The sequence below is a fragment of the Ornithodoros turicata genome, chromosome 7, assembly GCF_037126465.1.
Source record: "Ornithodoros turicata isolate Travis chromosome 7, ASM3712646v1, whole genome shotgun sequence".
Classification (NCBI taxonomy): Eukaryota; Metazoa; Arthropoda; class Arachnida; order Ixodida; family Argasidae; genus Ornithodoros; species Ornithodoros turicata.
The window spans coordinates 48,615,736-48,641,568 of NC_088207.1; the positions used below are offsets into that span (position 1 = coordinate 48,615,736).

Consider the following 25,833-nt stretch of genomic DNA (forward strand, 5'->3'; position numbering starts at 1 on the left):
AATGGTGGAGAACTATAAATTGTATTCGACGGCCATGTACATTTCCCGATAATACAGCGCTCGATATTACACGGTTTGACTTTCCTTAATACATATGCTACAACACGGACAGACAATAATACAGCGTACAGGAAAGAACAAATAAACCGTTGATGCAAGGATCACCTATAGGAGCAGGATATACATAGTGTCTCAAGACGCCTAAGATCACGTAAAAGTCACAGCGATGTGTCCGTGCACCCTTGACCAGGAATCAGAGATATCTGGTTTCGAATTACGTGGCCGACACACTTTTCATTTTTCCTAGGTTACATGGAAGTCTGTAGTATACATGGATGTCGTTGTGCGTGGCTGGGAGTTGTGCTGAGGACAACCCTCCAGGTTGGGACACCCGTCAGATGCGTCAGATGCCGAAAGGACCATTCCTGTTTGTCGTCCACTCATCGAAGATCACCATTTTAGAGTCACGCAAGAGGAATCATACTCAAAGGTACAAACTGTAGCATGTTCAGCTGCAGCAATGATTGCTATGAGAGACCTGTAGCAGGTGGACTGCCTCACTTTGCCGTGTCCTGTCGCTTCTTGTCACTCGATCCTACTACCAGGTGGCAACCTCGAGATGGGAACTCCTGAACGACAGACCAGAAAAGCAGATACGTTAGCCACGTGACAATCTGTTAGTACAGTCCGCGTCTTATATTCGCCAATAATTTAACGACGTGACACGTAAGGACAAATTAAAAGGATTTCATTATGATTATAATCATGTACAGACGTCCGCTCTAATAGAGTCTGCTCCAAAACGAACATGCTCCCGAAAGAAGGAATTAATGATGAAAGGAGGATGTCACTGAAAAGGTTAGCCAGCTGCTCACAATTGCCTATTTTTAGATTCTATGTGTTCCAGCCTCAGAACATCAATTCCCTTCATGTTCCTGAAGTCGTATATGGGACACGGTTCGTAGGTGGCCAATTACCCATTTGGCATAATGGGGATCATGCCAACACCACCTAGAAACAAAGCTGGATCCCTCATACGACGTGACGTAGTCACTGAGAGTCCGCCAATCACAATCGCGCCTCGACGGTCGTAGCGCCATAGCTATATAGAAACGAGCCGGCGTGATCCGCCATGAGCCGCAGGTGCAGCCACTTGTACTCACAGAAAGCGTGTGCTTGATGTCGTCTGCGGAAGATTGTCTGAAGCAGACGACAACTCTATTATTTTCGTGAAGGGGGGTGGCGTTGGTAGTGCGCAGACTGAAGCTTACAGTTCTTCATGTTATAGTCAGCAATTGCGGCACATTACTTGCATTGCACTTCGTTTCTACTCAAGTCCCTTCCCGAAACATAGCACTACCGGCCTGACTATGATCTTGGTGGTAATAAAAATGACTTACCGAAAGGTGTCCGCAGCAGGCACTGGCACGTATAACTCCAGGTAAGCCAACGATAGAAGCATCGACAGGCCCCTTCGCAGCAGGCGACAGAACGGTTGCATTTCCCACCACGGAATGAACAAGCGTGTTTCCTGCGCCATTGGAATTTTCTTATTACTTATATTCAGCAATTACATGACCCAGGTGCGTAGCGTAAGAGGAGGGGTGCTTTGGGACATAAAACGTTTTCTTCTGGGCCTGTCGTTCTTGCATATGATATCTGCCGGCGATGACCTTGTATATCGAAATACACTCAAATGCACTGTCTGAGCATCTTCTTGTGGTGCTGTTTGAGCGTCTTTAGCAAAGTCCATAACGCTTTATCAGCGTGTAGTGCTAATTCCTTAGTAAGTGTCACGTAGCATTCACGACGACGAAGCCTCAGGTTGGGCACAGCAACTACAGAGACGTAACGTAGCAACACAACAGAGGAAGAACAAAACAACACAACAACATAATATACAAGCTCTGGTGTTTTTATTACGCTATGTCCCCGTAGTTGTTGCGCCCAAGCTCATCATCGATTTTATGCACCACCTTGCCTGCGTGTACGCTATTTTATCTCATGTAATATTTCAGGAGGGCTTCATGCACAGTATTTACTCACGGTATGTCGTTCTGGGATACCAGCAGGTTGGACTCATTCGCTGTTGCCAGGGCTACAATAACTGTTGTCAAGAAGCTCAGCAGAAGGATGGAAGCAAGATTCATTCCCATGGCAGTCTCACTGACAAGAAGAAATGGAAAATACGGAGAAGAAAAAATGTAAAAGCACGGCAATATATTTTAGACAATAGAACGGGGCAGAGGAGTGTGCCAAAGCGCGGAAGACGTCATAGATGTACACCGAATTTTATTCTTCTAAGAACGCTTAGCATCAGAAGCCGCGTATTTAGAAAACTGCAATTAGACTTGAACATCCGGAGACGTCATGTTTCATTCTGCATCACATGCATAGGGGAAGGATGGTAAGTTTACAGAGTTGAAAGCTCAAGCGAGGCATGAGGGTCCTGGCACCTGCTCGGAACAAGAAGACATAGAACGTTGTTTGAATAGGAACCCATGGCACTCCACTTCTTTTACGATATGCGCAAATTCCGCAACAGCCCACAATAAGAGAAAACGAAACCACACGCAGCAGGCTGCAAAAGAAAAGCATGCAGACGACCGCGACAGTGTCTGCACCTGTTGGAAGCGCACTCAACTACGTGTGACAGAAACAGACCTCGCCCAACGCGGTAAGTGTTTGAACGTGGTTATCACGTTCAAAATACATACCAGGTAAAAAAAATTCACACAGACAGACAGACACACACACACAAAGCTTTTCTTTCCTTTTGCACTAAATTTCGAAGCAGACGATCGTTGTTCAAGCAGACGAAGAAAGGTAGAGCAGAAGTGCCAGAAAGCGTTTAGAATTTAAAACAAAACCTGCAAATACAAACGTAGTAGCTCAAATTTCTTAATTATTTGAGTCATGGGTTCAATCTGTGTATTCTCCCCTTTAATTGAACCATAAATAGCAATACAGAGGAATATAATACTCAACCTGTCGGAAATGACCGCAAATTTTGACCACATCGAAATCTGTCACCGCAACTAACCAGTTACAACTGTGAGATGAAATAGAAAGTGTCTGAATCTCCCGCATTTCATGACAAAATATTAGGACAGACAAGTAAGTGTCGAATGCTTTCTACACAAAGTGTGTGTGTGTGTGTGTGTGTGTCGTATTATCAACCAAGGGCCCTACCAAATTCCTACATTCGTTTTCATGCACTGAATTAGCGACACAAAATTAAGTCACTCAGGGGCAGATTTCAGTAAACTGCGCCGTGTTTTCAGTACTTATTACAAAGAGTCCTTTATTTGTTTTGCGTTCAACCGAGCGTAGCTTATGTGTTCGAATTCAACGAGTACTATATGTGAAAAATTGCGTGCAATTATTACGTCTATATTGTTGCGCAAAACATGGTTGATGCAACCGTTTCATGAAAGGGTGATACGCCTTGTGAGGTAGAACTGCACTGTTTACGGAACGCGCTAATTCGGCCGCGTATCTAATAACACGAAACAACGACGGTGACACTTTGCCTCAGAAAAATATGCAGACGACAACACCGCATCCGGTTACGGCGCGCTGCAACAGTGTCTACACCTGCTGGAAGCGAGGTCAACTACACTTCGCAGAAATAGACGCGCTTGACTGCGGTAATATTCTTTCATAATATCATACTCACCACAAAATTCGTGAAAAGCAAAAAAGACAAATGTTATCACAGTAAAAAGAAAACAACACACATTTCCCTTTTCTTTCCTTCTGCATTAAAGTTCGAAGCAGACAATCGGCGGAAAAGCAGACGACAGCAGTCAGAGCAGAAGTGCCACAAAAGGTTTGCAATTCCAAACAAAGCCTAAAAATACCGAATTAGTATCTGTAATTTCTGAAAGACGTACGCCTAACTGGTCCATTTTCTTCTGCGGGTGGGGTGTGAATACCGACACAAGGATAACGGGTCAAACCAGCCAAACTGACAGCAAATCTTGCTCAGGCCAAATCTCACCAAAGCAATGAACCGGAATTACAAGATAGAAATGCAGGAGTGTACCAAACCCGTAGATTCCGTGAAAATTTATCAGGCGAACGTAAGTGTTGGTAGCAATCTGCGCAAACGTATGCTGTACAGGTGGTAACACCTGAAAAAGGAAACAGAGGGAAGTTCTCATATTCGCTTTCATACACTGAATTAGTAACCTAGTAGCATGTACAATTAAGTCATCTACAGGGGGATATTTCTGCAAGTACTTCCTTGTTTTCAGCCTGTTGCAAAGTCAGTTAAACCAGTTTTGCAATAATTCTACTACGCGGTCGATACTATCTTCCTACACTTTCTTTTTTCAAAGTCTAGCCAGCTAGAGAAAGGGTGTTTTCTGCTAATGCCTGAACGAGTGGTGCAATAGGACTGGAATACATTCGCTCATACACTCTATTGCCTTTGTGCATCACACAAGAAAAGGATGGTTCGCCTAAAGAAGTGACAACTGCAGTGTGACACAGGAGATAAACAGGAGACACGACGACCAAGACGTTCCCATTCTACCCAAGGAACGTGGAGATACCATAGATGGAAGACACGGATGATTCTGGGAAGTATACCTCTTCTACTACTTCTTAAAAAAAAAAAAGACCAGCCAGCCAGAGAAATGAGTTCTATGTTGATGCCCGAACGAGTGGTGTAGTATGATAGAGATACATTCGCTCGTACTATTCATTGTCTTTGAGCATCACACAGGAAAAGGATGCTTCGCCTCTAGAATTAACAGCTGGAGTCTCACACGGGAGGTAAAGGGACACGACGTGCAAGGCGCCTCCATTCTACTCAGGAAAAAGGGGGATACCATGGATAGAAGACACGGATGATTCTGGGAAGTATACTTCTCCCACTTTTTTAAAAAAAGACCAGCCAGCCAGAGAACAGTGTTCTATGCTGATGTCTGAACGAGTGGTGTAGTATGATAGAGATACATTCGCTCGTACTATTCATTGTCTTTGAGCATCACACAGGAAAAGGATGCTTCGCCTCTAGAATTAACAGCTGGAGTCTCACATGGGAGGTAAAGGGACACGACGTGCAAGGCGCCTCCATTCTGCTCAGGAAACAGGGAGATACCATGGATAGAAGACACGGATGATTCTGGGAAGTATACTTCTCCTACTTTTATAAAAAAAGACCAGCCAGCCAGAGAACAGTGTTCTATGCTGATGTCTGAACGAGTGGTGTAGTATGATAGAGATACATTCGCTCGTACTATTCATTGTCTTTGAGCATCACACAGGAAAAGGATGCTTCGCCTCTAGAATTAACAGCTGGAGTCTCACATGGGAGGTAAAGGGACACGACGTGCAAGGCGCCTCCATTCTGCTCAGGAAACAGGGAGATACCATGGATAGAAGACACGGATGATTCTGGGAAGTATACTTCTCCTACTTTTATAAAAAAAGACCAGCCAGCCAGAGAACAGTGTTCTATGCTGATGTCTGAACGAGTGGTGTAGTATGATAGAGATACATTCGCTCGTACTATTCATTGTCTTTGAGCATCACACAGGAAAAGGATGCTTCGCCTCTAGAATTAACAGCTGGAGTCTCACACGGGAGGTAAAGGGACACGACGTGCAAGGCGCCTCCATTCTACTCAGGAAAAAGGGGGATACCATGGATAGAAGACACGGATGATTCTGGGAAGTATACTTCTCCCACTTTTTTAAAAAAAGACCAGCCAGCCAGAGAACAGTGTTCTATGCTGATGTCTGAACGAGTGGTGTAGTATGATAGAGATACATTCGCTCGTACTATTCATTGTCTTTGAGCATCACACAGGAAAAGGATGCTTCGCCTCTAGAATTAACAGCTGGAGTCTCACATGGGAGGTAAAGGGACACGACGTGCAAGGCGCCTCCATTCTGCTCAGGAAACAGGGAGATACCATGGATAGAAGACACGGATGATTCTGGGAAGTATACTTCTCCTACTTTTATAAAAAAAAGACCAGCCAGCCAGAGAACAGTGTTCTATGCTGATGTCTGAACGAGTGGTGTAGTATGATAGAGATACATTCGCTCGTACTATTCATTGTCTTTGAGCATCACACAGGAAAAGGATGCTTCGCCTCTAGAATTAACAGCTGGAGTCTCACATGGGAGGTAAAGGGACACGACGTGCAAGGCGCCTCCATTCTGCTCAGGAAACAGGGAGATACCATGGATAGAAGACACGGATGATTCTGGGAAGTATACTTCTCCTACTTTTATAAAAAAAGACCAGCCAGCCAGAGAACAGTGTTCTATGCTGATGTCTGAACGAGTGGTGTAGTATGATAGAGATACATTCGCTCGTACTATTCATTGTCTTTGAGCATCACACAGGAAAAGGATGCTTCGCCTCTAGAATTAACAGCTGGAGTCTCACATGGGAGGTAAAGGGACACGACGTGCAAGGCGCCTCCATTCTGCTCAGGAAACAGGGAGATACCATGGATAGAAGACACGGATGATTCTGGGAAGTATACTTCTCCTACTTTTATAAAAAAAGACCAGCCAGCCAGAGAACAGTGTTCAATGCTGATGTCTGAACGAGTGGTGTAGTATGATAGAGATACATTCGCTCGTACTATTCATTGTCTTTGAGCATCACACAGGAAAAGGATGCTTCGCCTCTAGAATTAACAGCTGGAGTCTCACATGCGAGGTAAAGGGACACGACGTGCAAGGCGCCTCCATTCTACTCAGGAAACAGGGGGATACCATGGATAGAAGATACGGATGATTCTGGGAAGTATACTTCTCCTACTTTTATAAAAAAGACCAGCCAGCCAGAGAACAGTGTTCTATGCTGATGTCTGAACGAGTGGTGTAGTATGATAGAGATACATTCGCTCGTACTATTCATTGTCTTTGAGCATCACACAGGAAAAGGATGCTTCGCCTCTAGAATTAACAGCTGGAGTCTCACATGGGAGGTAAAGGGACACGACGTGCAAGGCGCCTCCATTCTGCTCAGGAAACAGGGAGATACCATGGGTAGAAGACACGGATGATTCTGGGAAGTGTACTTCTCCTACTTTTATAAAAAAAGACCAGCCAGCCAGAGAACAGTGTTCTATGCTGATGTCTGAACGAGTGGTGTAGTATGATAGAGATACATTCGCTCGTACTATTCATTGTCTTTGAGCATCACACAGGAAAAGGATGCTTCGCCTCTAGAATTAACAGCTGGAGTCTCACATGGGAGGTAAAGGGACACGACGTGCAAGGCGCCTCCATTCTGCTCAGGAAACAGGGAGATACCATGGATAGAAGACACGGATGATTCTGGGAAGTATACTTCTCCTACTTTTATAAAAAAAGACCAGCCAGCCAGAGAACAGTGTTCTATGCTGATGTCTGAACGAGTGGTGTAGTATGATAGAGATACATTCGCTCGTACTATTCATTGTCTTTGAGCATCACACAGGAAAAGGATGCTTCGCCTCTAGAATTAACAGCTGGAGTCTCACATGGGAGGTAAAGGGACACGACGTGCAAGGCGCCTCCATTCTGCTCAGGAAACAGGGAGATACCATGGATAGAAGACACGGATGATTCTGGGAAGTATACTTCTCCTACTTTTATAAAAAAAGACCAGCCAGCCAGAGAACAGTGTTCTATGCTGATGTCTGAACGAGTGGTGTAGTATGATAGAGATACATTCGCTCGTACTATTCATTGTCTTTGAGCATCACACAGGAAAAGGATGCTTCGCCTCTAGAATTAACAGCTGGAGTCTCACATGGGAGGTAAAGGGACACGACGTGCAAGGCGCCTCCATTCTGCTCAGGAAACAGGGAGATACCATGGATAGAAGACACGGATGATTCTGGGAAGTATACTTCTCCTACTTTTATAAAAAAAGACCAGCCAGCCAGAGAACAGTGTTCTATGCTGATGTCTGAACGAGTGGTGTAGTATGATAGAGATACATTCGCTCGTACTATTCATTGTCTTTGAGCATCACACAGGAAAAGGATGCTTCGCCTCTAGAATTAACAGCTGGAGTCTCACATGGGAGGTAAAGGGACACGACGTGCAAGGCGCCTCCATTCTGCTCAGGAAACAGGGAGATACCATGGATAGAAGACACGGATGATTCTGGGAAGTATACTTCTCCTACTTTTATAAAAAAAGACCAGCCAGCCAGAGAACAGTGTTCTATGCTGATGTCTGAACGAGTGGTGTAGTATGATAGAGATACATTCGCTCGTACTATTCATTGTCTTTGAGCATCACACAGGAAAAGGATGCTTCGCCTCTAGAATTAACAGCTGGAGTCTCACATGGGAGGTAAAGGGACACGACGTGCAAGGCGCCTCCATTCTGCTCAGGAAACAGGGAGATACCATGGATAGAAGACACGGATGATTCTGGGAAGTATACTTCTCCTACTTTTATAAAAAAAGACCAGCCAGCCAGAGAACAGTGTTCTATGCTGATGTCTGAACGAGTGGTGTAGTATGATAGAGATACATTCGCTCGTACTATTCATTGTCTTTGAGCATCACACAGGAAAAGGATGCTTCGCCTCTAGAATTAACAGCTGGAGTCTCACATGGGAGGTAAAGGGACACGACGTGCAAGGCGCCTCCATTCTGCTCAGGAAACAGGGAGATACCATGGATAGAAGACACGGATGATTCTGGGAAGTATACTTCTCCTACTTTTATAAAAAAAGACCAGCCAGCCAGAGAACAGTGTTCTATGCTGATGTCTGAACGAGTGGTGTAGTATGATAGAGATACATTCGCTCGTACTATTCATTGTCTTTGAGCATCACACAGGAAAAGGATGCTTCGCCTCTAGAATTAACAGCTGGAGTCTCACATGGGAGGTAAAGGGACACGACGTGCAAGGCGCCTCCATTCTGCTCAGGAAACAGGGAGATACCATGGATAGAAGACACGGATGATTCTGGGAAGTATACTTCTCCTACTTTTATAAAAAAAGACCAGCCAGCCAGAGAACAGTGTTCTATGCTGATGTCTGAACGAGTGGTGTAGTATGATAGAGATACATTCGCTCGTACTATTCATTGTCTTTGAGCATCACACAGGAAAAGGATGCTTCGCCTCTAGAATTAACAGCTGGAGTCTCACATGGGAGGTAAAGGGACACGACGTGCAAGGCGCCTCCATTCTGCTCAGGAAACAGGGAGATACCATGGATAGAAGACACGGATGATTCTGGGAAGTATACTTCTCCTACTTTTATAAAAAAAGACCAGCCAGCCAGAGAACAGTGTTCTATGCTGATGTCTGAACGAGTGGTGTAGTATGATAGAGATACATTCGCTCGTACTATTCATTGTCTTTGAGCATCACACAGGAAAAGGATGCTTCGCCTCTAGAATTAACAGCTGGAGTCTCACATGGGAGGTAAAGGGACACGACGTGCAAGGCGCCTCCATTCTGCTCAGGAAACAGGGAGATACCATGGATAGAAGACACGGATGATTCTGGGAAGTATACTTCTCCTACTTTTATAAAAAAAGACCAGCCAGCCAGAGAACAGTGTTCTATGCTGATGTCTGAACGAGTGGTGTAGTATGATAGAGATACATTCGCTCGTACTATTCATTGTCTTTGAGCATCACACAGGAAAAGGATGCTTCGCCTCTAGAATTAACAGCTGGAGTCTCACATGGGAGGTAAAGGGACACGACGTGCAAGGCGCCTCCATTCTGCTCAGGAAACAGGGAGATACCATGGATAGAAGACACGGATGATTCTGGGAAGTATACTTCTCCTACTTTTATAAAAAAAGACCAGCCAGCCAGAGAACAGTGTTCTATGCTGATGTCTGAACGAGTGGTGTAGTATGATAGAGATACATTCGCTCGTACTATTCATTGTCTTTGAGCATCACACAGGAAAAGGATGCTTCGCCTCTAGAATTAACAGCTGGAGTCTCACATGGGAGGTAAAGGGACACGACGTGCAAGGCGCCTCCATTCTGCTCAGGAAACAGGGAGATACCATGGATAGAAGACACGGATGATTCTGGGAAGTATACTTCTCCTACTTTTATAAAAAAAGACCAGCCAGCCAGAGAACAGTGTTCTATGCTGATGTCTGAACGAGTGGTGTAGTATGATAGAGATACATTCGCTCGTACTATTCATTGTCTTTGAGCATCACACAGGAAAAGGATGCTTCGCCTCTAGAATTAACAGCTGGAGTCTCACATGGGAGGTAAAGGGACACGACGTGCAAGGCGCCTCCATTCTGCTCAGGAAACAGGGAGATACCATGGATAGAAGACACGGATGATTCTGGGAAGTATACTTCTCCTACTTTTATAAAAAAAGACCAGCCAGCCAGAGAACAGTGTTCTATGCTGATGTCTGAACGAGTGGTGTAGTATGATAGAGATACATTCGCTCGTACTATTCATTGTCTTTGAGCATCACACAGGAAAAGGATGCTTCGCCTCTAGAATTAACAGCTGGAGTCTCACATGGGAGGTAAAGGGACACGACGTGCAAGGCGCCTCCATTCTGCTCAGGAAACAGGGAGATACCATGGATAGAAGACACGGATGATTCTGGGAAGTATACTTCTCCTACTTTTATAAAAAAAGACCAGCCAGCCAGAGAACAGTGTTCTATGCTGATGTCTGAACGAGTGGTGTAGTATGATAGAGATACATTCGCTCGTACTATTCATTGTCTTTGAGCATCACACAGGAAAAGGATGCTTCGCCTCTAGAATTAACAGCTGGAGTCTCACATGGGAGGTAAAGGGACACGACGTGCAAGGCGCCTCCATTCTGCTCAGGAAACAGGGAGATACCATGGATAGAAGACACGGATGATTCTGGGAAGTATACTTCTCCTACTTTTATAAAAAAAGACCAGCCAGCCAGAGAACAGTGTTCTATGCTGATGTCTGAACGAGTGGTGTAGTATGATAGAGATACATTCGGTCGTACTATTCATTGTCTTTGAGCATCACACAGGAAAAGGATGCTTCGCCTCTAGAATTAACAGCTGGAGTCTCACATGCGAGGTAAAGGGACACGACGTGCAAGGCGCCTCCATTCTACTCAGGAAACAGGGGGATACCATGGATAGAAGATACGGATGATTCTGGGAAGTATACTTCTCCTACTTTTATAAAAAAGACCAGCCAGCCAGAGAACAGTGTTCTATGCTGATGTCTGAACGAGTGGTGTAGTATGATAGAGATACATTCGCTCGTACTATTCATTGTCTTTGAGCATCACACAGGAAAAGGATGCTTCGCCTCTAGAATTAACAGCTGGAGTCTCACATGGGAGGTAAAGGGACACGACGTGCAAGGCGCCTCCATTCTGCTCAGGAAACAGGGAGATACCATGGATAGAAGACACGGATGATTCTGGGAAGTATACTTCTCCTACTTTTATAAAAAAAGACCAGCCAGCCAGAGAACAGTGTTCTATGCTGATGTCTGAACGAGTGGTGTAGTATGATAGAGATACATTCGCTCGTACTATTCATTGTCTTTGAGCATCACACAGGAAAAGGATGCTTCGCCTCTAGAATTAACAGCTGGAGTCTCACATGGGAGGTAAAGGGACACGACGTGCAAGGCGCCTCCATTCTGCTCAGGAAACAGGGAGATACCATGGATAGAAGACACGGATGATTCTGGGAAGTATACTTCTCCTACTTTTATAAAAAAAGACCAGCCAGCCAGAGAACAGTGTTCTATGCTGATGTCTGAACGAGTGGTGTAGTATGATAGAGATACATTCGCTCGTACTATTCATTGTCTTTGAGCATCACACAGGAAAAGGATGCTTCGCCTCTAGAATTAACAGCTGGAGTCTCACATGGGAGGTAAAGGGACACGACGTGCAAGGCGCCTCCATTCTGCTCAGGAAACAGGGAGATACCATGGATAGAAGACACGGATGATTCTGGGAAGTATACTTCTCCTACTTTTATAAAAAAAGACCAGCCAGCCAGAGAACAGTGTTCTATGCTGATGTCTGAACGAGTGGTGTAGTATGATAGAGATACATTCGCTCGTACTATTCATTGTCTTTGAGCATCACACAGGAAAAGGATGCTTCGCCTCTAGAATTAACAGCTGGAGTCTCACATGGGAGGTAAAGGGACACGACGTGCAAGGCGCCTCCATTCTGCTCAGGAAACAGGGAGATACCATGGATAGAAGACACGGATGATTCTGGGAAGTATACTTCTCCTACTTTTATAAAAAAAGACCAGCCAGCCAGAGAACAGTGTTCTATGCTGATGTCTGAACGAGTGGTGTAGTATGATAGAGATACATTCGCTCGTACTATTCATTGTCTTTGAGCATCACACAGGAAAAGGATGCTTCGCCTCTAGAATTAACAGCTGGAGTCTCACATGCGAGGTAAAGGGACACGACGTGCAAGGCGCCTCCATTCTACTCAGGAAACAGGGGGATACCATGGATAGAAGATACGGATGATTCTGGGAAGTATACTTCTCCTACTTTTATAAAAAAGACCAGCCAGCCAGAGAACAGTGTTCTATGCTGATGTCTGAACGAGTGGTGTAGTATGATAGAGATACATTCGCTCGTACTATTCATTGTCTTTGAGCATCACACAGGAAAAGGATGCTTCGCCTCTAGAATTAACAGCTGGAGTCTCACATGGGAGGTAAAGGGACACGACGTGCAAGGCGCCTCCATTCTGCTCAGGAAACAGGGAGATACCATGGATAGAAGACACGGATGATTCTGGGAAGTATACTTCTCCTACTTTTATAAAAAAAGACCAGCCAGCCAGAGAACAGTGTTCTATGCTGATGTCTGAACGAGTGGTGTAGTATGATAGAGATACATTCGCTCGTACTATTCATTGTCTTTGAGCATCACACAGGAAAAGGATGCTTCGCCTCTAGAATTAACAGCTGGAGTCTCACATGGGAGGTAAAGGGACACGACGTGCAAGGCGCCTCCATTCTACTCAGGAAACAGGGGGATACCATGGATAGAAGATACGGATGATTCTGGGAAGTATACTTCTCCTACTTTTATAAAAAAGACCAGCCAGCCAGAGAACAGTGTTCTATGCTGATGTCTGAACGAGTGGTGTAGTATGATAGAGATACATTCGCTCGTACTATTCATTGTCTTTGAGCATCACAAAGGAAAAGGATGCTTCGCCTCTAGAATTAACAGCTGGAGTCTCACATGGGAGGTAAAGGGACACGACGTGCAAGGCGCCTCCATTCTACTCAGGAAACAGGGGGATACCATGGATAGAAGACACGGATGATTCTGGGAAGTATACTTCTCCTACTTTTATAAAAAAAGACCAGCCAGCCAGAGAACAGTGTTCTATGCTGATGTCTGAACGAGTGGTGTAGTATGATAGAGATACATTCGCTCGTACTATTCATTGTCTTTGAGCATCACACAGGAAAAGGATGCTTCGCCTCTAGAATTAACAGCTGGAGTCTCACATGGGAGGTAAAGGGACACGACGTGCAAGGCGCCTCCATTCTACTCAGGAAACAGGGGGATACCATGGATAGAAGACACGGATGATTCTGGGAAGTATACTTCTCCTACTTTTATAAAAAAAGACCAGCCAGCCAGAGAACAGTGTTCTATGCTGATGTCTGAACGAGTGGTGTAGTATGATAGAGATACATTCGCTCGTACTATTCATTGTCTTTGAGCATCACACAGGAAAAGGATGCTTCGCCTCTAGAATTAACAGCTGGAGTCTCACATGGGAGGTAAAGGGACACGACGTGCAAGGCGCCTCCATTCTACTCAGGAAACAGGGGGATACCATGGATAGAAGACACGGATGATTCTGGGAAGTATACTTCCCCTACTTTTATAAAAAAAGACCAGCCAGCCAGAGAACAGTGTTCTATGCTGATGTCTGAACGAGTGGTGTAGTATGATAGAGCTACATTCGCTCGTACTATTCATTGTCTTTGAGCATCACACCGTAAAAGGATGCTTCGCCTCTAGAATTAACAGCTGGAGTCTCACATGGGAGGTAAAGGGACACGACGTGCAAGGCGCCTCCATTCTACTCAGGAAACACGGGGATACCATGGATGGAAGATACGGATGATTCTGGGAAGTATACTTCTCCAACTTTAAAAAAAAAAAGACCAGCCAGAGAACAGGGTTCTATGTTGATGTCTGAACGAGTGGTGTAGTATCATAGGGATACATTCGCTCATACTACCCATTGTCTTTTAGTATCACACAGGAAAAGGATGCTTCGCCTCTAGAATTAACAGCTGGAGTCTCAGACGGGAGGTAAAGGGACACGACGTGCAAGGCGCCTCCATTCTACTCAGGAAACAGGGGGATACCATGGATAGAAGATACGGATGATTCTGGGAAGTATACTTCTCCAACTTTTTTAAAAAAAGACCAGCCAGCCAGAGAACAGTGTTCTATGTTGATGTCTGAACGAGTGGTGTAGTATGATAGGGATACATTCGCTCATACTACCCATTGTCTTTTAGTATCACACAGGAAAAGGATGCTTCGCCTCTAGAATTAACAGCTGGAGTCTCAGACGGGAGGTAAAGGGACACGACGTGCAAGGCGCCTCCATTCTACTCAGGAAACAGGGGGATACCATGGATAGAAGATACGGATGATTCTGGGAAGTATACTTCTCCAACTTTTAAAAAAAAAGACCAGCCAGAGAACAGGGTTCTATGTTGTCGTCTGAACGAGTGGTGTAGTATGATAGGGATACATTCGCTCATACTACCCATTGTCCTTTAGTATCACACAGGAAAAGGATGCTTCGCCTCTAGAATTAACAGCTGGAGTCTCAGACGGGAGGTAAAGGGACACGACGTGCAAGGCGCCTCCATTCTACTCAGGAAACAGGGGGATACCATGGATAGAAGATACGGATGATTCTGGGAAGTATACTTCTCCAACTTTTTTAAAAAAAGACCAGCCAGCCAGAGAACAGTGTTCTATGTTGATGTCTGAACGAGTGGTGTAGTATGATAGGGATACATTCGCTCATACTACCCATTGTCCTTTAGTATCACACAGGAAAAGGATGCTTCGCCTCTACAATTAACAGCTGGAGTCTCACATGGGAGGTAAAGGGACACGACGTGCAAGGCGCCTCCATTCTACTCAGGAAACAGGGGGATACCATGGATAGAAGATACGGATGATTCTGGGAAGTATACTTCTCCAACTTTTTTAAAAAAAGACCAGCCAGCCAGAGAACAGTGTTCTATGTTGATGTCTGAACGAGTGGTGTAGTATGATAGGGATACATTCGCTCATACTACCCATTGTCCTTTAGTATCACACAGGAAAAGGATGCTTCGCCTCTAGAATTAACAGCTGGAGTCTCAGACGGGAGGTAAAGGGACACGACGTGCAAGGCGCCTCCATTCTACTCAGGAAACAGGGGGATACCATGGATAGAAGATACGGATGATTCTGGGAAGTATACTTCTCCAACTTTTTTAAAAAAAGACCAGCCAGCCAGAGAACAGTGTTCTATGTTGATGTCTGAACGAGTGGTGTAGTATGATAGGGATACATTCGCTCATACTACCCATTGTCCTTTAGTATCACACAGGAAAAGGATGCTTCGCCTCTAGAATTAACAGCTGGAGTCTCAGACGGGAGGTAAAGGGACACGACGTGCAAGGCGCCTCCATTCTACTCAGGAAACAGGGGGATACCATGGATAGAAGATACGGATGATTCTGGGAAGTATACTTCTCCAACTTTTTTAAAAAAAGACCAGCCAGCCAGAGAACAGTGTTCTATGTTGATGTCTGAACGAGTGGTGTAGTATGATAGGGATACATTCGCTCATACTACCCATTGTCCTTTAGTATCACACAGGAAAAGGATGCTTCGCCTCTAGAATTAACAGCTGGAGTCTCAGACGGGAGGTAAAGGGACACGACGTGCAAGGCGCCTCCATTCTACTCAGGAAACAGGGGGATACCATGGATAGAAGATACGGATGATTCTGGGAAGTATACTTCTCCAACTTTTTTAAAAAAAGACCAGCCAGCCAGAGAACAGTGTTCTATGTTGATGTCTGAACGAGTGGTGTAGTATGATAGGGATACATTCGCTCATACTACCCATTGTCCTTTAGTATCACACAGGAAAAGGATGCTTCGCCTCTAGAATTAACAGCTGGAGTCTCAGACGGGAGGTAAAGGGACACGACGTGCAAGGCGCCTCCATTCTACTCAGGAAACAGGGGGATACCATGGATAGAAGATACGGATGATTCTGGGAAGTATACTTCTCCAACTTTTTTAAAAAAAGACCAGCCAGCCAGAGAACAGTGTTCTATGTTGATGTCTGAACGAGTGGTGTAGTATGATAGGGATACATTCGCTCATACTACCCATTGTCCTTTAGTATCACACAGGAAAAGGATGCTTCGCCTCTAGAATTAACAGCTGGAGTCTCAGACGGGAGGTAAAGGGACACGACGTGCAAGGCGCCTCCATTCTACTCAGGAAACAGGGGGATACCATGGATAGAAGATACGGATGATTCTGGGAAGTATACTTCTCCAACTTTTTTAAAAAAAGACCAGCCAGCCAGAGAACAGTGTTCTATGTTGATGTCTGAACGAGTGGTGTAGTATGATAGGGATACATTCGCTCATACTACCCATGGTCCTTTAGTATCACACAGGAAAAGGATGCTTCGCCTCTACAATTAACAGTTGGAGTCTCAGACGGGAGGTAAAGGGACACGACGTGCAAGGCGCCTCCATTCTACTCAGGAAACAGGGGGATACCATGGATAGAAGATACGGATGATTCTGGGAAGTATACTTCTCCAACTTTGTAAAAAAAAGACCAGCCAGCCAGAGAACAGTGTTCTATGTTGATGTCTGAACGAGTGGTGTAGTATGATAGGGATACATTCGCTCATACTACCCATTGTCCTTTAGTATCACACAGGAAAAGGATGCTTCGCCTCTACAATTAACAGTTGGAGTCTCAGACGGGAGGTAAAGGGACACGACGTGCAAGGCGCCTCCATTCTACTCAGGAAACAGGGGGATACCATGGATAGAAGATACGGATGATTCTGGGAAGTATACTTCTCCAACTTTGTAAAAAAAAGACCAGCCAGCCAGAGAACAGTGTTCTATGTTGATGTCTGAACGAGTGGTGTAGTATGATAGGGATACATTCGCTCATACTACCCATTGTCCTTTAGTATCACACAGGAAAAGGATGCTTCGCCTCTAGAATTAACAGCTGGAGTCTCACACGGGAGGTAAAGGGACACGACGTGCAAGGCGCCTCCATTCTACTCAGGAAACAGGGGGATACCATGGATAGAAGATACGGATGATTCTGGGAAGTATACTTCTCCAACTTTGTAAAAAAAAGACCAGCCAGCCAGAGAACAGTGTTCTATGTTGATGTCTGAACGAGTGGTGTAGTATGATAGGGATACATTCGCTCATACTACCCATTGCATGTCCTTTAGTATCACACAGGAAAAGGATGCTTCGCCTCTAGAATTAACAGCTGGAGTCTCAGACGGGAGGTAAAGGGACACGACGTGCAAGGCGCCTCCATTCTACTCAGGAAACAGGGGGATACCATGGATAGAAGATACGGATGATTCTGGGAAGTATACTTCTCCAACTTTGTAAAAAAAAGACCAGCCAGCCAGAGAACAGTGTTCTATGTTGATGTTTGAACGAGTGGTGTAGTATGATAGGGATACATTCGCTCATACTACCCATTGTCCTTTAGTATCACACAGGAAAAGGATGCTTCGCCTCTAGAATTAACAGCTGGAGTCTCAGACGGGAGGTAAAGGGACACGACGTGCAAGGCGCCTCCATTCTACTCAGGAAACAGGGGGATACCATGGATAGAAGATACGGATGATTCTGGGAAGTATACTTCTCCAACTTTGTAAAAAAAAGACCAGCCAGCCAGAGAACAGTGTTCTATGTTGATGTTTGAACGAGTGGTGTAGTATGATAGGGATACATTCGCTCATACTACCCATTGTCCTTTAGTATCACACAGGAAAAGGATGCTTCGCCTCTAGAATTAACAGCTGGAGTCTCAGACGGGAGGTAAAGGGACACGACGTGCAAGGCGCCTCCATTCTACTCAGGAAACAGGGGGATACCATGGATAGAAGATACGGATGATTCTGGGAAGTATACTTCTCCAACTTTGTAAAAAAAAGACCAGCCAGCCAGAGAACAGTGTTCTATGTTGATGTTTGAACGAGTGGTGTAGTATGATAGGGATACATTCGCTCATACTACCCATTGTCCTTTAGTATCACACAGGAAAAGGATGCTTCGCCTCTAGAATTAACAGCTGGAGTCTCAGACGGGAGGTAAAGGGACACGACGTGCAAGGCGCCTCCATTCTACTCAGGAAACAGGGGGATACCATGGATAGAAGATACGGATGATTCTGGGAAGTATACTTCTCCAACTTTGTAAAAAAAAGACCAGCCAGCCAGAGAACAGTGTTCTATGTTGATGTTTGAACGAGTGGTGTAGTATGATAGGGATACATTCGCTCATACTACCCATTGTCCTTTAGTATCACACAGGAAAAGGATGCTTCGCCTCTAGAATTAACAGCTGGAGTCTCAGACGGGAGGTAAAGGGACACGACGTGCAAGGCGCCTCCATTCTACTCATAAAACAGGGGAATACCGTAGATAGAAGATACGGATGATTCTGGGAAGTATACTTCTCCAACTTTGTAAAAAAAAGACCAGCCAGCCAGAGAACAGTGTTCTATGTTGATGTTTGAACGAGTGGTGTGGTATGATAGAGATACATTCGCCCATACTATTCATTGTCTTTGAGCATCACACAGGAAAAGTATGCTTCGCCTCTAGGATTAACAGCTGGAGTCTCACACGGGAGGTAAAGGGACACGACGGGCAAGGCGCCTCCATTCTACTCATAAAACAGGGGAATACCGTAGATAGAAGACACGGATGATTCTGGGAAGTGTACTTCTACTACTTTAAAAAAAAGACCAGCCAGCCAGAGAACAGTGTTCTATGTTGATGTCTGAACGAGTGGTGTAGTATGATAGGGATGCATTCGCTCATACTATTCATTGTCTTTGAGCATCACACAGGAAAAGTATGCTTCGCCTCTAGGATTAACAGCTGGAGTCTCACACGGGAGGTAAAGGGACACGACGGGCAAGGCGCCTCCATTCTACTCATAAAACAGGGGAATACCGTAGATAGAAGACACGGATGATTCTGGGAAGTGTACTTCTACTACTTTAAAAAAAAGACCAGCCAGCCAGAGAACAGTGTTCTATGTTGATGTCTGAACGAGTGGTGTAGTATGATAGGGATGCATTCGCTCATACTATTCATTGTCTTTGAGCATCACACAGGAAAAGGATGCTTCGCCTCTAGGATTAACAGCTGGAGTCTCACACGGGAGGTAAAGGGACACGACGGGCAAGGCGCCTCCATTCTACTCAGGAAACAGGGGAATACCATAGATAGAAGACACGGATGATTCTGGGAAGTGTACTTCTACTACTTTTTTTTAAAAAAAAGACCGGCCAGCCAGAGAACAGTGTTCTATGTTGATGTCAGAACGAGTGGTGTAGTATGATAGGGATGCATTCGCTCATACTATTCATTGTCTTTGAGCATCACACAGGAAAAGGACGCTTCGCCTCTAGAATTAACAGCTGGAGCCTCACACGGGAGGTAAAGGGACACGACGGGCAAGGCGCCTGCACTGTACTCAGGAAACAGGGAATACCATAGATAGAAGACACGGATGATTCTGGGAAGTATACTTCTACTACTTTTTTAAAGAAAAGACCAGCCAGCCAGAGAACAGTGTTCTATGTTGATGTCTGAACGAGTGGTGTAGTACGATAGGGATGCATTCGCTCATACTATCCATTGTCTTTGAGCATCACACAGGAAAAGGATGCTTCGCCTCTAGAATTAACAGCTGGAGTCTCAGACGGGAGGTAAAGGGACACGACGGGCAAGGCGCCTCCATTCTACTCAGGAAACAGGAGAATACCATAGATAGAAGACACCGATGATTCTGGGAAGTATAGTTCTACTACTTTTTTTTTAAAAAAGACCAGCCAGCCAGAGAACAGTGTTTTATGTTTATGTCTGAAGGAGTGGTGTAGTATGATAGGGATGCATTCGCTCATACTATCCATTGTCTTTGAGCATCACACAGGAAAAGGATGCTTCGCCTCTAGAATTAACAGCTGGATTCACACACGGAGGTAAAGGGACACGACGGGCAAGGCGCCTCCAGTCTACTCAGGAAACAGGAGAATACCATAGATAGAAGACACCGATGATTCTGGGAAGTATAGTTCTACTACTTTTTTTAAGAAAAGACCAGCCAGCCAGAGAACAGTGTTTAATGTTTATGTCTGAAGGAGTGGTGTAGTATGATAGGGATGCATTCGCTCATACTATCCATTGTCTTTGAGCATCACACAGGAAAAGGATGCTTCGCTTCTAGAATTAACAGCTGGATTCACACAGGGAGGTAAAGGGACACGACGGGCAAGGCGCCTCCAGTCTACTCAGGAAACAGGGGAATACCATAGATAGAAGACACCGATGATTCTGGGAAGTATAGTTCTACTACTTTTCTTAAAAAAAGACGAGCCAGCCAGAGAACAGTGTTTTATGTTTATGTCTGAAGGAGTGGTGTAGTATGATAGGGATGCATTCGCTCATACTATCCATTGTCTTTGAGCATCACACAGGAAAAGGATGCTTCGCCTCTAGAATTAATAGCTGGAGTCTCACACGGGAGGTAAAGGGACACGACGGGCAAGGCGCCTGCACTGTACTCAGGAAACAGGGGAATACCATAGATAGAAGACACGGATGATTCTGGGAAGTATACTTCTACTACTTTTTTAAAGAAAAGACAAGCCAGCCAGAGAACAGTGTTCTATGTTGATGTCTGAACGAGTGGTGTAGTACGATAGGGATGCATTCGCTCATACTATCCATTGTCTTTGAGCATCACACAGGAAAAGGATGCTTCGCCTCTAGAATTAACAGCTGGAGTCTCACACGGAGGTAAAGGGACACGAAGGGCAAGGCGCCTCCAGTCTACTCAGGAAACAGGGGAATACCATAGATAGAAGAGACACCGATGATTCTGGGAAGTATAGTTCCACTACTTTTTTTAAAAAAAGACCAGCCAGCCAGAGAACAGTGTTTTATGTTTATGTCTGAAGGAGTGGTGTAGTATGATAGGGATGCATTCGCTCATACTATCCATTGTCTTTGAGCATCACACAGGAAAAGGATGCTTCGCCTCTAGAATTAACAACTGGATTCACACACGGAGGTAAAGGGACACGACGGGCAAGGCGCCTCCAGTCTACTCAGGAAACAGGGGAATACCATAGAAAGAAGACACCGATGATTCTGGGAAGTATAGTTCTACTACTTTTTTTAAAAAAAGACCAGCCAGCCAGAGAACAGTGTTTTATGTTTATGTCTGAAGGAGTGGTGTAGTATGATAGGGATGCATTCGCTCATACTATCCATTGTCTTTGAGCATCACACAGGAAAAGGATGCTTCGCCTCTAGAATTAACAGCTGGATTCACACACGGAGGTAAAGGGACACGACGGGCAAGGCGCCTCCAGTCTACTCAGGAAACAGGGGAATACCATAGATAGAAGACACCGATGATTCTGGGAAGTATAGTTCTACTACTTTTTTTAAAAAAAGACCAGCCAGCCAGAGAACAGTGTTTTATGTTTATGTCTGAAGGAGTGGTGTAGTATGATAGGGATGCATTCGCTCATACTATCCATTGTCTTTGAGCATCACACAGGAAAAGGATGCTTCGCCTCTAGAATTAACAGCTGGATTCACACACGGAGGTAAAGGGACACGACGGGCAAGGCGCCTCCAGTCTACTCAGGAAACAGGGGAATACCATAGATAGAAGACACCGATGATTCTGGGAAGTATAGTTCTACTACTTTTTTAAAAAAAAGACCAGCCAGCCAGAGAACAGTGTTTTATGTTTATGTCTGAAGGAGTGGTGTAGTATGATAGGGATGCATTCGCTCATACTATCCATTGTCTTTGAGCATCACACAGGAAAAGGATGCTTCGCCTCTAGAATTAACAGCTGGATTCACACACGGAGGTAAAGGGACACGACGGGCAAGGCGCCTCCAGTCTACTCAGGAAACAGGGGAATACCATAGAAAGAAGACACCGATCATTCTGGGAAGTATAGTTCTACTACTTTTTTTAAAAAAAGACCAGCCAGCCAGAGAACAGTGTTTTATGTTTATGTCTGAAGGAGTGGTGGTAGTATGATAGGGATGCATTCGCTCATACTATCCATTGTCTTTGAGCATCACACAGGAAAAGGATGCTTCGCTTCTAGAATTAACAGCTGGATTCACACACGGAGGTAAAGGGACACGACGGGCAAGGCGCCTCCAGTCTACTCAGGAAACAGGGGAATACCATAGATAGAAGACACCGATGATTCTGGGAAGTATAGTTCTACTACTTTTTTTAAAAAAAGACCAGCCAGCCAGAGAACAGTGTTTTATGTTTATGTCTGAAGGAGTGGTGTAGTATGATAGGGATGCATTCGCTCATACTATCCATTGTCTTTGAGCATCACACAGGAAAAGGATGCTTCGCCTCTAGAATTAACAGCTGGATTCACACACGGAGGTAAAGGGACACGACGGGCAAGGCGCCTCCAGTCTACTCAGGAAACAGGGGAATACCATAGAAAGAAGACACCGATCATTCTGGGAAGTATAGTTCTACTACTTTTTTTAAAAAAAGACCAGCCAGCCAGAGAACAGTGTTTTATGTTTATGTCTGAAGGAGTGGTGGTAGTATGATAGGGATGCATTCGCTCATACTATCCATTGTCTTTGAGCGTCACACAGGAAAAGGATGCTTCGCCTCTAGAATTAACAGCTGGATTCACACACGGAGGTAAAGGGACACGACGGGCAAGGCGCCTCCAGTCTACTCAGGAAACAGGGGAATACCATAGAAAGAAGACACCGATCATTCTGGGAAGTATAGTTCTACTACTTTTTTTAAAAAAAGACCAGCCAGCCAGAGAACAGTGTTTTATGTTTATGTCTGAAGGAGTGGTGGTAGTATGATAGGGATGCATTCGCTCATACTATCCATTGTCTTTGAGCATCACACAGGAAAAGGATGCTTCGCCTCTAGAATTAACAGCTGGATTCACACACGGAGGTAAAGGGACACGACGGGCAAGGCGCCTCCAGTCTACTCAGGAAACAGGGGAATACCATAGAAAGAAGACACCGATCATTCTGGGAAGTATAGTTCTACTACTTTTTTTAAAAAAAGACCAGCCAGCCAGAGAACAGTGTTTTATGTTTATGTCTGAAGGAGTGGTGGTAGTATGATAGGGATGCATTCGCTCATACTATCCATTGTCTTTGAGCATCACACAGGAAAAGGATGCTTCGCCTCTAGAATTAACAGCTGGATTCACACACGGAGGTAAAGGGACACGACGGGCAAGGCGCCTCCAGTCTACTCAGGAAACAGGGGAATACCATAGAAAGAAGACACCGATCATTCTGGGAAGTATAGTTCTACTACTTTTTTTAAAAAAAGACCAGCCAGCCAGAGAACAGTGTTTTATGTTTATGTCTGAAGGAGTGGTGGTAGTATGATAGGGATGCATTCGCTCATACTATCCATTGTCTTTGAGCATCACACAGGAAAAGGATGCTTCGCCTCTAGAATTAACAGCTGGATTCACACACGGAGGTAAAGGGACACGACGGGCAAGGCGCCTCCAGTCTACTCAGGAAACAGGGGAATACCATAGATAGAAGACACCGATGATTCTGGGAAGTATAGTTCTACTACTTCTTAAAAAAAAAAAAAGACCAGCCAGCCAGAGAAGAGTGTTCTATGTTGATGTCTGAACGAGTGGTGTAGTATGATAGGGATGCATCCGCTCATACTATCCATTGTCTTTGAGCATTACACAGGAAAAGGATGCTTCGCCTCTAGAATTAACAGCTGGAGTCTCACACGGGAGGTAAACGGACACGACGGGCAAAACGCTTCCCTTCTCTCCGATGAGATACCATAAGACGGATGTTTTTGGAAGGTAGACTTTTCTGTGTATTACAGATCTCTACTGTTACAATTTCATAAAGACCCTGACCATAGGATACAAGAACGCAAAAGGTGCTAACTCTGGAATAACAGTATACAATGTTTATCATCATTACAGACAGTTGACAATTTTACATGAACGGATGAAGGGATCACAAGGAATTCCATTACAGGAGGACTGTCACAGCCTTGTCATCCGCATAAGAACATACTGTATTTCCACCTGTCTTTGCATTTTTCTCCCCGGCTTCCCTGCGCTTATTCAACACGTCTCTCTGGAACTCGTCTTCTTACACTAAGAGCCTCATACTTTGATACCAAAAATTGATTATCATGATTATGATATTGATATAATTATTGTAATTTCCGAATTATATCGCCGTTGCTACGCATGTTCAAGCCCATGGTGATAATTTCGGGGAACTTTGAGACAAGGCATAGTCCCAACCATCGATCCTCAACTTGTTGATCCGATCTCCAACTTGTGGTTATCCCATAATGCACGTTAAATGCATCACCTCGGACGGCGATTCGCATCGACCTCTTGCGGGGGTCTACGAAAACTATTTTGGTGCGCGCGATAACGATCGCAATGTGGGACTTCGAGATCGGGGCCACTCAGGGTACGCAGCCAAAGATGGACGAAAAAGCGGCACAGGGTACTCCACATCTCACACATACAAAACGTATAACTTGGGGTTTGTGGTTTTTGGCATGTTCTTTCAACCTGATTCGGGGGGTGTTTATCGGCATTTATATGGTTCAGTAAAAATGGGATTCTTTCGGCAACTATATCCCGATCCGAAATTAAATGCCCGAAAGCGGACATTGTTGAATTCCACACGAAGGTGTTGCTGGCTTTATCTTGTTTTACCGGGCCTCAGAAACGGCAACAAGGGTGGGTACAGGGCGTTATTGGACGACCTCCAACACTATCCTTTATGCGCCCAATGGCGATCAGGTACGATGCAATAAAACTCTGTAATGCGAATTGCACCTACGGTCCGCAAGTGGAGCCTTTCAAACGGGGATTACCCCTTTCCCATTCAAAGGATGGCAGCTGGCATGGTACTACATATTCGGATTTTTTCGGAATATTTCGAAGTAGTCCGGGGGTAGTTTTCGGCATTCTTCGGCAGAAGCAGAAAACCACAAACCCTACCGTATAAGGAAGAAGTCCGTAGTGCTGTGTCATGTCTTCTTGAGTTCGTACTGGCAAGCAAACTTCGAAGTAATTGGCCCATTGAATGTGAGCGGTTCATGTTTGTCGCATAACACAGCTTACAGAACGTGAAATTTCAAAAACCGCCAGAGCAGAAGAAAAATCGAAAACTTTTGGCGTTGACGAATAAATGTAACGGCATATAGCAATTCAAACACGGAAAATATACTCACCAGCAACCGTAATGCCCTAATCAGTAACAGGTGTTTTCGTATGTGATGATGGTCTGCGTTTCCGGTTGGAGCTCCACTCTTTTTATGGTACAACGAGCGTCCTCGTTTGCCCGTTATGGTCCTGTTCCGTTGTCGAACACGTTGACAAAGATTCACGATTGAGTCATCGTATAATGTGCCACTTATCGCTATTTCCACGGAAACGCTGCGATAATTGAGCTACCCTTGTGAAGAGGGGAACTCGCTAACCTAAATAC

The 25,833-nt window shown here is 44.9% G+C and overlaps 1 long non-coding RNA gene across 4 annotated transcripts; it reads right to left on the reverse strand.

Annotated features, from left to right (window-relative positions):
- Nucleotides 1-25,833, reverse strand: LOC135401362 (uncharacterized). Of its 4 annotated transcripts, none has more exons than XR_010424797.1 (5): nt 25,577-25,833; nt 4,026-4,136; nt 2,047-2,166; nt 1,401-1,531; nt 1-629 (listed from the first exon to the last, which is right to left on the reverse strand). It is a non-coding gene; the product is annotated as an uncharacterized LOC135401362 (long non-coding RNA). The 4 variants fall into 4 exon arrangements; XR_010424798.1 differs by having other exon boundaries at nt 4,054-4,136; nt 25,577-25,832; XR_010424796.1 differs by having other exon boundaries at nt 4,049-4,136; nt 25,577-25,832.